This window comes from Galleria mellonella, unplaced genomic scaffold (genome assembly GCF_026898425.1).
Source record: "Galleria mellonella isolate WM207_F2 unplaced genomic scaffold, CSIRO_AGI_GalMel_v1 utg1432, whole genome shotgun sequence".
Classification (NCBI taxonomy): Eukaryota; Metazoa; Arthropoda; class Insecta; order Lepidoptera; family Pyralidae; genus Galleria; species Galleria mellonella.
Genome location: NW_026441998.1, coordinates 464,507 through 480,298, shown reverse-complemented (window position 1 = coordinate 480,298; position 15,792 = coordinate 464,507). Strand labels below are relative to the sequence as shown.

Here is a 15,792-nt window from a genome sequence, read left to right as displayed (position 1 = left end):
TCTGTTTGTTGGATACATAAAAATGGCCAAGATCAATACAAATAAGTATAAAAACAAATGCCTGTATACCTATGGGAATCAAACTCGCAAACATGTGTTAAATCCCGAGTCTATGTAACAACTCATCGATCCATCTCGATTAGGAGAGATGAGAAAGTTTTATTTCGAGTTTTTCTTTATTGATAGTATATAAGCTTTATTTCTTTAAACATCTTATAACAATTTTGGGATTAAAGTGATTGGTAACTATTCCTCCTATTGGTAGCAATATACCCTGTCAGATCGACCTTCTTGTAGTCCCCCCTGGAAACCACCTGAATTCTAGGTGTATTCATCGCGATGGGCTAACTGACCTGCCTTTTCTTACTTACCGGTCATTCTTCACTGGTACTTCGCCAGCGTATACTGTAAGCGCAAACGGGGTTACAATTCCATTATCGTCCATTAAAAAAAACCCCTTACCACAATCCCTAGCGATAACGGAGCTGGACTAAGCCATTAAAATAATTTGTACTTAACAAAAATTGCTTTTATACGTATTATCTTCTGGAAATTATAAATAAACAAATTGAAGGTTCAGAGCTTATCCAATCAAAAATACACATGAGTAAAGTACAAAATAAATGATTGAAAAAATATTATATTCATTTTGTTGTTATATTTTCGATAACTTCCATCTTTTGATATTGTTTTGAATTAATTATTGTCATGCTTGGGTAGCACTGTGTGATCTAATGTAAGCAGAGCACTTTATATCTAAATACAAATAGTGAAGCAACTGTCATGCAGATGTCGCTACTTGTACGAAAGTATATCAAATTGTTATGTACAAAATTACCTAAGTACAAAAATCTTTAAATCTATTAAATATTTCCCTATTCTTTTATGAAAAGACATATAAAGTTTATATAATATGACTTATTATTTAAATCTGTTTTACTTTATTTCTTCTAGAATATTTCATTTGCGACTAGCCACGAGCCAAGAGATTTAATAAGAGCACCTATTTTTAAATTTAGACTTAAATATAATCAAATCATAAAATGATAAGTAAGTTGTGTCAATAGAACCACAATTTTCCACAAAAAGTGCGTCACTACAACTACAGCTGGTAACAACTTCAAAGTATTGCGTGAATGCGGGCAACGGCGCCGCTTGCGCTCGACCGAACGTGCTTCACGAATGATCACGAAGTTGAACCATACTAGCCCATCCAACCAGGCGGCCGACCACTCGTCAAATCGATGTAACCAAGTGCGGTCGTGTCGCTACAGGGCTCATTGTAGTTCGCACGAAAGCCCTTATCAGTGCCAATTCAAATGTAGTCCTTTTCGTGTCGCCCACGTCAAAGGCCACCTTCTGAACTTCGAGAGGAAAAATCAATGAAAACGTAAGTAACACAATAGCAATTTTCTCGGTAATTTCCCATTGACATTGGCAAATTGCACAATTTTTCACGTCATTCCATACAGATTTCCGCTTAGGATTTCACTTACGAAAGTATTTGCTATGCATACACACATATTTTATGTCACTTTCTCTCAGACTCACATAGACTAAGCCGTCTTTCTGTTGTCCTTATTTCATTCAATAATTATATATCCAGCCATAATTTAAGCAAGTACATTTTACCTTTTCTAGCTACAGTAAGGACACATTATAACTGTCTTATTTAATTGTTAAATTTTTGAAGAATTATTAATGGAAGTCTAACTCTGCCACATAAAAGGAGAGTGGAGAGCTTGAGATGCGTGAGCGCCGTCTAGACACACGGCATTTGACCCCAATCAGTTTGGTGAACCGAATACGTCAGAACAATGTCCCACCAGAGCACGTGGTCGTTAAATTTAGAGCACGATACCAACCAGTGGTGGTGCTCGTGCTAATTACTCATAATCAGATATCATACAGTCGATGTATGGGTAAATAGCGAGTACATTAGTCCAGTCCGGTTTATTTCTTTACTTGAAATACCTAAATATTTTACTAGCAATATGAAACCCCAAAATTCGTACGGAAATCATTATTTTAAATACATATTTTGGGAGACGGTTACCTTGACGTTCTAGTCTGCCTTGAATTATTTGCGTTTAATTTGTAATTCTGATAATTACGTCGATTCAGTTAACTTTAACTCATAAATTATACATAACGTTGTTACGTTATCTACGATTTGGTTGCTATGTGATAAGATTAGACGTTTAAATAAAGTATTGGCATTGCGGAAAAAACCATGACAATAGCCTCGCAATATTTTGTTAATGAATTATTATGAAAATCATATCTATTCTAAATGGATTTTGTAATTATGTTTGGGCAGTATCTTTAAGAATTAGGCTACCGGTATTGCTTCATTTAGACATTTGTTTCTAAATTGTCAAATACTGCGCATGTCTTTACTCCGGAAATGCAAACGTCAGACATCACCTATCGGTAATAGTCAAACTGTAGTTAAACTATCAAACGCAGTATACAGCCATTCGCTCACAGACAGCTGTTACTTACATGGAAGGGGAAGGGACAAAACTAGAACCCTCTAGTAATTAAAAATTGGCACGCATAAGGAATACCAAAGATCTATATAATCTGTACTGTATGACACTGATTATGTCTTATTTATCGATCTAAATATGTAATATAAAGGATACAATTTTGTTAACAATTATTCACAATTAATAATTACCAATATTAATAATAGAAATAGAGTTAATATATAAACAGTTATATTAGTTGGAGACTCCAATATGAAGTTTGTAAGTAATACTATAATCGTATTTCTCTCCCGCTGTGAATTTTATTGTGTTTACAATAAATAAACTTAATTTCGTAAATATTGCTGTATTCAAACAACCCATAGTTATAGCTCTTCAATAATATTAATATTGAGATGCGATGTGTCACTCTATACAAAAAGTATTTTAACAATACTACAGAGTACGACAATAGCTATAGAGAAACACCACTAGCGCCGACGTTAGTGATTCATTCATAGATTCATACTTGCTTCCTTCCGATGCCATTGTGTTTTTTTTTTGCTCTATAATATGAGTATACATGAATATTAAAATAATATGTGTCTTGCCGTTCTTGCTTATTATGGTACAAAGACCTTTCTACTAATCTTATTAATTTTAACATGAATTTGTTACTTAGATGATTGTTAATATAGCACCCTTAAACAGCTAGACGGGTTAATTCATCACGATGGACTAACTAACGTGACTTAATTCTCATCTATCATCAATCACTGGTACTCTTTCATTATATATCAATAGTACAGACTGGGTTACCAATTAATTTTATTCTATAAAAAGAAAAAAACAATTTAATGAATTTGAATAGGTGTTCTGTTGTAACTTAACAATGTCGAGTTCAAAAACTAGAATTTATTAGCATTATGATGAAAAAATATTTACTATATTTAATTTCCTGTGACAACCCTAACACATTCGTTGGAATTTAAAAGGAACTTTATCTCTGGTATATTATCAACTTTGTGTTATAATAGATATTGTTCCACCAGAACAAAAAAAAACAACTTTAGTCGTCACAACCAGTTACTTTGATCTAAAAATTAAACAATTAAGCCGATATTAATAAAATTTCTATGGAACCAATTTGTAAGTGTATCCTTTCAGATAAAAAAGAATTTTCTAAGTCTATTTTCAAATGACGGTTTTTCGGGGGGAATGGGATTGTTAGTAATGGAGACTGAGAAACCCATTGCTAGCAATATACCCAACCAAGTCGACCTCCTCGCGGTTCTCCCTGGAAACTGTCATGGTTAATTCCTGATGAATTCATCATGATAGGCTAACTGGTCTGTTTTCATTCTCATCGACCACCCTTCACCGAACTAACAAATATAAAAACAAAATACAACCAAACTGAGAACTTTCTCTTTTTTTTAAGTTAGTTGAAAACTGCTTTTTACGCGTCTCTTGAAACCCTAGATAGACTAAAAGATATATTTAGTAGATATTCTAATTCTTAATTCTAAGGCAAAATTATTGTTAAAGAAGTTTATATTAAGATAATGGTAGTCTGAAGTATTGGCTGTCTAAGTAGATATTAGATATAGATATTAGTAGGTATTAGATATATTAAATAAGTAACTGAAAGATAGACATACTTCTTGGTATAGAAGTACCTAAACATTACGGTCTATCTATTATAAAAGTTTTTAAACAAATCGAAATTGTCTTTATGTGTTAACATTAGAGATGGGCAATCCACCTGGGTGGGTTTAAAGTCTGGTGGGTAAAAACCGGGTGTTTTGGGTTTATTGGGTTTAAACCCCATAAACACCCAAATTTTTGGGTGTTTATGATTTTGTACTTCATCATCGTCATCTCAGCCGCAAGACGTCCACTATACTGGACATAGACAATATTATTATGCAGCCTACAGAATAAAAAACTTTTAATTTGATTTTGAGTTTATTAAGAAAGAGATGAAAGTAAAATGTAAAACTACAGTCAATCACTGTCAGATTCAGAGTTATTACAAGCGATGAATTGTATAGGTTCGATAGGCTCTATTTCGTCTAAACTGTTATGTTCATTTACTTGCTCAATGAAAGCTTCTAAGGTATTTTCTTCATTAAACTGAATGTCCTCGCATTCAGCTTTATGTTTAAGATTCCAGTTATAACAAATGAATGAAATTTTTTCAGTTCTTTCAGTTGTAAGTCGATTTCTTTTGTTATTATGTATGTAGCCTTGGATACTAAAGGAACGCTCAGTGGCTGCCGAAGTACAGGGAGCTGATAGAATACGAATCGCTACTTTGCTTAACTCAGTGGAACCACAAATACCTTTCCACCATATTAGGGGCTCAATGCTATCTAATGAGCTCCATACAAATCCTCTGGCCCAAAAGTTTTCTTTAGCTTTATAACACGCCAAATCTGCCATTACATTTGACAAACTTAAGTATTGGCTTAAATTGTAGATAAACTCCATACCCTTAAGTTCTTCCTCTTGAGTAAGTTCGACTCCTAGAGTCCTGGGGTCTAGAATATATGCTGCAAAATGTATTGGCCTCATTGCCATATTGCATCTTGAAGATACTGATGTTAGAATCTGCTGTTTGCTTTCTTCGCTCAATGTCGAAATCTCATTTAATGCAAAACGTATCTTAGCTTGTACATCTCTAAATGTAATGTATGTGCGATGCAAACGATTCTGGTCGCTCTCTAAGTAAAATATGCTTTCAGTGACTGGTTCCAAAATACTTATACTTTCCCCTGTCTTCGTCCAGAAATCATCACTTAGAATTAAATCTTTAATATCTCTTGAAATTACCACATCTTCTCTAACTGTTAATTAATAATAAATAATAAGCTATCTTATTTGCTTTCAAACTTTTTAACGAAGTAACATGACTTCCCCATCTTGTAGCACAAGGCAATTTTAGTGTTTGTGTAGAATCTTCACCCTGCCTTGATTTTATCAACAAGGAACTTAATCGTTGACTCCTTTTAACAGTTTTTATTATATTTATGGCTTGCATAATAAACACAGTTACTTCTTGTATCTTTACAATATCTTGGCACAACAAGTTAAGGATATGTGCACAGCAACCGAGAGGAACAACATGTGGATATTTGAGTTTTGTTAATTCGAATGCCTTTTGTATATTTCTAGCGTTATCGCCAATAAGTACAAGAAACTTATTTGCTCCATACACTTTCATTACTTTTTCAACTTCTTGGCTAAGGTATTCACTAGTGTGAGGATTACTTTCTGTATTCAAACTTTTAACGTATGCAGGTTGAGGTTTTGATATAAGAAAGTTTATTATTCCTTCATTTCTTAAATTAGACCAGCCATCGCACTGAAGGTGTAAGTAACTACAAGCATTTAGTTCCTCATTTAACTCAAAACGCATTTCTCTATATATTTTATCTAAGTATTTTGTCGCTAAAGCTTTACGTGAAGGTATTTTAAATTTTGGTTGCAATTTTTCGAAAAATTGTATCCATAAAGGATGTTGCACCATCGATAATGGCGTCCCTGTTACAAATATAGCTCTCGCTAATTCTGTTTTTACGAGGTCTGTCCGGAAAGTTCGTATAAAAGTGTTCTGGAATGCGAGAAAGAGGAGTGGGGAGGCCAGGTAAGCGCAGGACCCCTTCCTTATGTCCCTAACAATACTTCAGTTCTGGTCTGACCGCCGTGCGGTGCGAACTGGCTTGTCACGCCATCTGTGAAGTTACCTCTTAACGAAACCCCGTCGGCATGGAGCCCGCTTTCGTTGAAGAGCAGCGCGTCGTAATCAAGTTTCTCTCGAAACTCGGCAAGAATGGCCGTGAAATTTTTGCCGATCTCAGAACAGTTTATGGGGATGATGCTGTGAAGGAACCAACCGTCCACAAGTGGCTAAAAAGATTCAGAGAGGGCCGAGAAAGCGTTCAAGATGACCCACGTTCAGGACGTCCTTCCACTTCACATTCCGACGAAAACGTGGAAAGAATTCGAACTTGTGTTAATGGGGACCGTCGTTTAACGGTCAGACAGGTGGCTGAAGAGCTTAATTTGGGCAAAACCGTGGTCCACGAAATTCTAAGAAACGAACTTCAAATGAAAAAAATTTGCGCCAAGATCGTTCCGTGAGTTTTTGAGTAAAAAGTCCATTACGGTGACCGAACACCCCCCTATTCGCCGGATTTGGCCCCGTGTGACTTCTTCTTGTTCCCAAAAACCAAATTGGTACTTCGGGGGCGGCATTTGGGGGACATAAATGAGATAAAAAAAGCTACGACGGGGCAGCTGAGAAACCTACAACCAGAGGACTTTCAAGGAGCCTTCTCACAGTGGAAACGGCGTTGGCACAAGTGCATTATGTCACAGGGGGAGTACTTTGAAGGGGATAAAATTGATTTACCTGAATAATTGTAAAATAAAATTTTTAAAAAACTTTTATACGTACTTTCCGGACAAACCTCGTATATGATCATCGGTGTCTTGAAACTCAGCATTTATTGTAGTGTTAGCAGACGACGAGGGGCTTATAAAAGAATCATTTGTCTCTATCTCTGACAGTCCAGACATTTTGGTTTTGGACGAGCTATCTTTTATAAGTTTCATAGAGTCTTTTAATGTTTCTGGAGATTTTGGACAAGTGATAAGATGTTGAAGCATTTTGGCAGCATTACTGAATTTGTAGACCTTATTACAAAGCTTGCAAGAAACAGACTTGTTTGGTAAAGTACGGTAGTGCTCCCATATGCGTAAATCTTTAGGTCTCCCCATTGAACCTAAAAAATGAACGATGATTAGTTGGTCTGACGAAAATTCAACAATAGAGTGCCTATTTTTTTACAATGATTATTTCTTGTTATTTACAATAAATTTATTAAAAAAATAATAAAATAAATACAAAAAACCTTTATAAAATTACATCTCCTCGGAGGATTAAACGCAGACGCTAGTTTATTATCGTATTGTTCTGTATTTTTCTCAGCAACTTCTTTAATTCGATTAGGTACTTACGCATATTATGTTAAAAATAAATATCTAGTACACATCTTAGGCTATCCACCATTATTATCCAATGACGACTCTCAGCTAACTATGCACTATCATCCAAAATAAACGTGTATGGAAAATTTTATCCCAGTCGGTTGAGGATTGAGGATAATTGCATCAACATACGAACATACCTACATACTTTTATTTACATAACGCAAGCTAAATAAAAGCTTGTAATAATACATCTAATTTTAAGTTAAAATTGTTAAGTGATCATGATATAATTGTATCATTCAAAAATCCACTTACCTTTAATTATTTCTTGTTAAGTATAAATATTATTTCAAATCTGCTCCCTTAATATGCACTTTTTTACTGCTTTTCCTACCTAACACGTTACCAGGAAGTCACGTTACCAGAGTCAGAGTAATAGTGAACACGTTTGACAGTGATTGTCGTCGCCTCATATTCAGCGTCGACGAATAGGGGAATCCCCAGTCATAATGTATTGCATGCGTGGCGGTCTTACTTCAAATCCATAAACAAAGAGATAATTACAGAACTCGATACTAGATGGCGCTGTTTTTGTTTGAAGAAAGTTTGCGGGCTAAAATACATAGAATTTCATCAATGACTTCCACAAAGAACAACATTTCTGTTTTTTCTAAGTCCGTATCTCTTCCGTATATTTCATAAGATATAAGCTTGGGCTACATTGTTATGCAACGTGATTTTGTCGCTGTCTTGCTAGCAGGGTTGACAGATATACGATTTAAATCGTACTCATACTATTATTTGTCTATTTTTTAATGTACGATCGTAAAGATTATGATCGTAATTCGCACAAAAACATACGACTTTTTGGTTACCTGGCAACATTTTTATTATGAAACGAACATGCTCACATCATCAGTCACATGCAACAATTTATTGGGGATTTCCCCTTCACATCTGGCAGTCCTGCTTGCTAGAATATAGGTAAGTCAGCCACAGTTACTGACGATCGATATTTAAAGGGTATTGTTTTTGTGCTAAATATTTCATAAAAACGTTATTTAATACTTTGTGGATTATTAATTTAGTTGATAATCACTGGAAGTAAAATGGATGCTAATTTGAGAGATCAAGATCTTCGTATAAAACAGTTAATAAAAGAAAATCTACGTAAGTACTCTTTTTATACCTAGGTAGGTAAGGTATAATAAACACAAAAGGTACTTAGATCGCGTGTGTTCGAAGCATTTATTCTAATAAATTTAATTTAAAATTGTAGAAAGAAAAAAATGTCTGCCAAGCCGTAGCCGAAGCCGATCTCCAAATATATTTGGCGATAGTGAGACCCAGTGTCCAGATGATTTACCCAGCGTCGTCGCAACAAAGAAAAAAAACGAGGATAAAGTAAAAGAAAATTTACTGAAAGAAGAAACAAACTGTTCTAAATGCTTAATTTATGGAGAAGAGGATAAAAGAAATGAGTATTTCGGACTGTTAGTGGCTCAAGAATTTAAATATATACGGCCATGTGTGCGAACGAGGTGTTATGAAGAAATTTTAAAGTATCTACGGGAAGCAAAAGGCCAACATGTTGATCAACTGCAACATGAAAACACTGAAAATTAATTACTTTCATTTTATTATATATAGATTTTTAAAATTTCCTGAAATATTATTAGTTAACGTTTTATTTAATATTGTAGAATTGATCAATACAATTTATAAAAATAATTTATTGGTATTACTTACATATTTTCAAAAAAATACGTAAGAACCTATTTTTTTGGGTGATTATGGGAGTTTATGGGTGTTTATTGGGTTTTTACCAAAGCACCGGGTTTAAACCCGGTGCTTTGCCCATCTGTAGTTAACATAGTGTTATTTTTAAGATTTTATGAAGTTTCAATATATCTATTTAACGATTATTTCTCATAAAATATCTCTAGTCATGAAACGAAACGAAGAATAATATTGACTGTTATAATTTTACGCGGATTGTATTTGACAAATAAGTCACATCTCTGGTTTTAGCACGTACCTACATAATAGTAACATGTTTGTTTCATGATTTATCGTTTATTTGTGTTTATTTTTCTGATAATAGAACAAGGAAATCCTTAAATGAGCACAGAATGCCATTAGAATCGTTTTCCTACATCGTAATAATATTTGCCATTTGCATTGTCAAGATTATAAACGTCACAAATTCATAGCCTTTTAATTTATTTGTAGTGCATTTATTTTCCTAATATACCATATGTTCAATCTTAATATTTTATTTATTTTATAAAGTCCTCAATTGAATTGCAATAGAATCCTTATTAGAATATGTATCTCTATTTATTCTATTTTTTTTTTAAGTTTTATAATGGCACCTCCCGCGATATCGGTATATACTGGCAGGGCACCAGTAAGGGATGATAGATCAGGATGAAACAGGTCAATTGACTTATAGTGACGAATTCATAAAGAATTAATCAAGATGGTTTCTAGGGAGAACCCTTGGAGGTTGGCCTGATATGGTACATTGCTGGTTATGGGGGCCAATATTAACAATCCCTTTCCCCTCTATCAATCCTATTTAAAAGCTGCGCTCTTGTCGGTGGAGTTCTTGCCACTCACTGCGATTTTCACCTCTTGATACGACACGATACCAACTTTTTTCTTGATCTGCCTTGGATTCCCTCATCTCCTTATTTTCTTTCTTATAATTTATCATCATAATATATCATCACCTCTCCCATATTATTATTTATACTAGTAGTATTTGCATGTATGTTGACAATCGCAGTTAGGCTTTGGTAAAGTTTAAAGAGCGACACTGCTGCCAATACCTCGACCTTTAAGTTTCCTTATTCGTCTCTTACGACATCCACGGGGAAGAAAGGAATAAATGAATATGGGGATGTATTTAAATAATTAAATCTATACTTAAACACGAAGCTACATACAGCTACATTCTTAGAATGAATTATACAATAAGATAGGTAGTCTGTCTGTGAGTTATCACGCGTATGTGTAGAATAATAAATAAAGTTTAGAAACTATTAAAACTAGCTTGTTTATCGGTCTAATATAATAAAAGAAAAATATAATGTAAAAATTTTTGTGAGTCATAAATTTCTTGCTCTAGATTTTTTCAGATTTATAGTGGCGTCGATAATAAAGTAGAAAATTGTATTAAAATTTCTATTACAAAATAAATGGTATTTGATAAACAAATGATCTCACTTTATTACTGGTATCTTTATTATTACTATAAAACTGCTGATATTACTTTGGCATTACTATCTTGCTAATATAGTAAAATTGTAACTATATGATGTTTGTACATGGAAAATATTGTAGAAAAAATAATGAGAGAAGTTTTAATAAAGGCAGTAAAAACCAAAACAGTATTTTTTTAGAAATTTGTTCTCTCTGCCTGTTGTATATTTATTTCTTCTTGTAACTCCGTGTAACTTAAAATCTAGTATATATTTTATCTTGATGCGCCATCTAGTAGTAGTCCTTTTTATTGATTTTTCTACTTCTGAAATCCACGCCTACAAAATAGCGAACAAAAATGCAGTTAATGATATAATTATAACAAGTCATTTGGTATTAGTTTGGTTCAACATTGAAGGTTTCCTACCTTTACAACTTTAAGATAAGTATGTAAATATATGCTAATCAATACATTTCTATAGAAAACTTTGGCAACAAAAACTTCTATAGGAAAATTGTTTTGCAGTGAAGCAGTTATGTTTGCATGACTGTATTTCGGTTTGAAGGGTGGGCAATTAAATTACAGTGTACAAATATATAAAAACTTAGTTCTCAGGAATAACAACGCATGAAGGGTATGGCAAAACAGTATTTTCTGTTATATCTATGGCACTGTTCATGTCTATAGGCGACGGCTATTATTTTCCATCAGGTGAACCGTGAACTTGTTTGTTCTTTTAAGATGCATAAAAAAGATTATTTCTAGAGGAACTCCTGTAGGCCAACCTACCCTCCCCTTAATAGTTTGTACAGAAATATAACCGTAGAAGAGATAAAAATGTAAGTTCAAAATTTTTGGAATTGCGTTAATTTCAACGCACAATACATTGGGGTGCTATGAACAGTGGTAGTAAAACAGAAGGCTAACATTATTGTTTTCTAAATATTTTATTTTACACAGTTGGACTTTGGCTCTAAATTCATGATCGAGCACGTACAATTAATTTTGTCACTGTAATAATTTAGTCATAATTATTGTTAGGTAAGTATCCTATCTCTCAGCTATCACGTCGTAATATACGCCCACTATCTAATACCTTATAATATACAACTACGTTATTATTGATATACGAAAAATCCTAAATGCACAATTATCTCTTCATCAAGAGCGTTTTATATTCCAAATATGAATTGAATATTTAACTTTTTACGGGAAAATGAAGCTTGGGGTTGTTTTTTTTTTAATGGGTGATAATAAAATGGAAACCCCGCCTGCGTTATCGGTATACGCTAACAGAGCACAAGTGAGGGGTGATAGGTGATAATGAAAGCAGGTCCGTTAGTTTATCGTGACGAATTCCACTAGAATTAACCACGATAGTTTCCAGGGGGAAACGCGTGGACGTCGACCAGATAGGGTCTGTTACTAAGAATCCCTTTCCCCCCAACTTGGAGTTGTTATATTAATGTACGTATCCATAAATTTTGTTAATAGTAGTGCAATTGTTACGGTGACAAGCAAACAGAAAAAAGGGTCACTGTGATATTGAATGACAACCGTATATATTAGTCAACTTTATGCTAGCTCTATGTAAAAAAATATATTATCTACTGTTTATATAATGGTATTGAAAACTTGTAAACACGTTACGTTTATATTAATTATCAATCATTAATTACAAACTTCATTTACTCGTATTTATAGGTACAGTTAGGTATAAGTATACTTAATTAATAACATAACACTTTTTGCTTGACCCGAGAACTGAACCCTGGACTTTCAAACCACAAGATCATTAGCTGATTTAGAAAACGTCGTTTGAGTGAAATCTGTAATTACAAACCGAAGCTGAATACATATTTGACCTGTTGGTTTATCAAGGCTTTGTATTGTTAGTACTAGTCGATTGCACCACAAAATAACAACTTTCAATAAGGAATTACCTACATATTATATACTTATTTAAAGATTTTTTTATTAAATAAGAAGTAAATATGATTTTACAACCACTTTAACTTACCTACTTTGTTGTAGAATAATAGTTTTCATTTGTATATATAAAATCCGTTATTGCCCGTATTTATAAGAGACAGCATGTAAGTTGCGTTTTTAAGAGCTGTGGCTGATTTTTGTGTTAAATAAATAAATAAATAACTTATAATAGTTAAAAAATTAACTACTATATAACACCATCAATATCCACCAAAAATATAACACTATGGGCATCAAAGAATATATTGCACATACTCGTAGTGTACCTTATTTTATTATTTAGTCCGACATCATTTTAATCTTAGGAATGAAAAGAAGATGTGACACATTGTATTTTAACTCCATACGGATTATTTTATAATAAGTAATTTCTTTATTATAGGACATTTACTCAATAATTTTAACATACAATATATAAATTTTCTCATTTACTTTATCTGAGATATAGTGACCCAGGTTCTAATCGTAGGAAAAAAGTTACGATTTATCATCAACTATTAATAAATTTATCAAATTGGAGATGACTTTACACCATTTACCCTTGACTTGGTGGGCGGCAAATGTCACTCATCTCGTTTCGCAGACAATGGTTTGTTTATACCTCACTAGGTGATTACCATAACACTTATGACAATGCTATAAGAGTCGGGTAACCGCCGTCGTCGCCCGCCAATAATTGTTAGGCCAGGCAATTGGTTGAGCTTTCTTATTGTGTGACACTCATTATGTGACACTTAATATCGTTAAACACGTTCCACGCGATAACAGCGTGTTAATTGTTGCTATGCTCGAAGTAGGAATAAAGACAAGTTTAGGGCAAAACATAATAGATTCGTACAGACAAAATTTGCGAGATGTCACGTCAATGGAGGTGATTATCAGATATTTTATCAAATTCTTTATGTAGGTATGGTATAATTATTATGTTATGAAATATCGTGTAATAATATCTGCCATCCTCCAGTAGATTGAGCGTTGTGAGAAAACAAACCAAGAGAATGTAACTTCAAATATAAAAGAGGGAAAACTCGAAATCAAAACCCTATATATACTCTCTTAGGAGTTTTTTGTTTTAATTAATGATAATAAAATGGTTACCGCGCCTGATCGGTATACACTGGCGGGGCACCCGTGAGGAAGTGCAGATGAAGCGGCTTAGTCAGCCCATCGTAACAAATTCACTAATGAGTCAATGACGATGGTTTCTATGGGGAACCACGAAGAGGTCGACCTGATACCCTATCAGGTCGACGTATATTGTTAGTAATAGGGTTGCTAATTCCCATTGCTAACAATGCCTTTCCTCTCCCCCCCCCCTTTGTTTGGTTCGTTGATTACGAAAAAAAAATTAGTAAATTTAATTTATCGCATTAGCGAACCTATACCTATGAGGGAAAAATAAATAAATTTATGTTATTATTTATTGTTATATTTATGGAAAGTACATCAATCGCTGGAACTATGTTCAGTGCTCCAAAGATAAGGTGATGTATGTAATGTGTAACGTAATTGTTTGTGTTGTTGCAGATCAGTCGCGGTCTAGATCAGTGGTCGACCGTCTCCCAACGCAGCTCACAGTTCCATCCCGATGGGTTGAGTACGCCGACATATCGTGTTTGTGGTCACACCACTGACGCTGTAAGTATCTATCTTTAATTTTTTATACAGTTTATAATAGTAAACAAACTGACAATCCACCTAATCATCATCATTATCATATCCGCCGTTAACAGTCCATTGCTGGCTCAATAGCCCTCCCCCCTTGTAATAGGGCGTTTTGCCAGTAGTTGCCACGCTTAGTAGACAGGTGGGCAATCCATTTATATAAAGTGATAATTTATGTATTTATGTGTAAGTATATGTTTATAGACATAGTTACATATATGGACACTGCAATTTCCACAAATCATATGAAAACTAAGTGATTTATAATAAAAGCAAAGTTTACTTAACTACTGCTTTTATAATACCAAAGTATTACAAAACTTTGCATAGGTCTCCTCGTATAAGGCGCCTGCCACAGGCGCTGCGCCGTTCTGTGTAAAAATTCCACTGTTTCAATGCGGCGACACCTCCACAGCGGTACACGGCACCGTGTGTGAAGCGAATTAAACTCTTTCAAAAATACAGTCTCTAAAGCTATTTATTTATCTATTCTATATTGACTAAATTATAAAAATAAATATAAAAAAAATGGATTTAATGTTATGTATATAGCATTCATTCCTAAACGATCGCTGTTTTTGTCGAATTTCTTACAGTTTATTGAAATTTAAAATATTTAGAAAATGGCATTTAGCAAAAGTCAGTTAGGATGTGTAAAATAATGCAGTTATGGCATTTATTTAAATTTATACGGCGTAATAGAAGTAGGAAGAAAGAGAAACCAACGCAGTAGACGATTTGTAGATAACGTATCAAAATAAAACATATATAATATTTTAAATTACATCTTTAGAAACATACATACCTGTAAAAACTACATCTATTTCGGTGCAGTAGTTTTTGGGTGATATAAGAATAAATAGATAGACAAAATTTCTTAAATATCTATGTCATCATAAATATTATCGTGTAGTTACAATTTTATTATATTATTAAAATTGACATTCGTATAATTCATTGGTAAAGGTAGAAGTAACTATTGGAAGACTTCAATGCTACTATGAATCTTTCAATTACTTAGCAGTGGATTCTCAAAAGAGTGGTAGTCTATATAAATTACCTTATACAAATAAATTTATTTTAGCTATTGAAGTATTTCATTTTTTTATTTTACATCTTGAAATCTAAATTTTAATATAAATTTATACATGTTTACAATAGATGGTGTTTACACTATCAATTATTCATATAAAATCATATCTAGATAATTTATGAAGTGATTGACGCACATTCAAAATGGCATAACATTTCTTGTGAGGTTTATAAATAGGTAATCTTAAATCATTAATATAAAAGTTTGTGAAGATGTTTGTTACTAAATTACGCTTAAACAGCTGGGTAAATTTACATTAGTATTATTAGCACCATCTCCTATTTGTCTTTTTTCTCAATGTCCCCTACCCAAAGATTATCTGGAAGAGATAAGGCCACCTTTAGTATCACTTCTCATTTAAATTT

General features: G+C 33.4%; 1 protein-coding gene across 1 annotated transcript in view; it reads left to right on the top strand.

The window, feature by feature from the left end:
* The first annotated feature begins 1,193 nt into the window (after positions 1–1,193).
* LOC113520490 (putative phospholipase B-like lamina ancestor) overlaps positions 1,194–15,792 on the top strand; it is a 32,223-nt gene continuing 17,624 nt past the window's right edge. The window contains exons 1-2 of the mRNA XM_026905828.3: positions 1,194–1,390; positions 14,197–14,307. The gene's annotated coding sequence lies outside the window, so the exon portion shown is untranslated. The remainder of the gene's footprint in view (positions 1,391–14,196; positions 14,308–15,792) is intronic.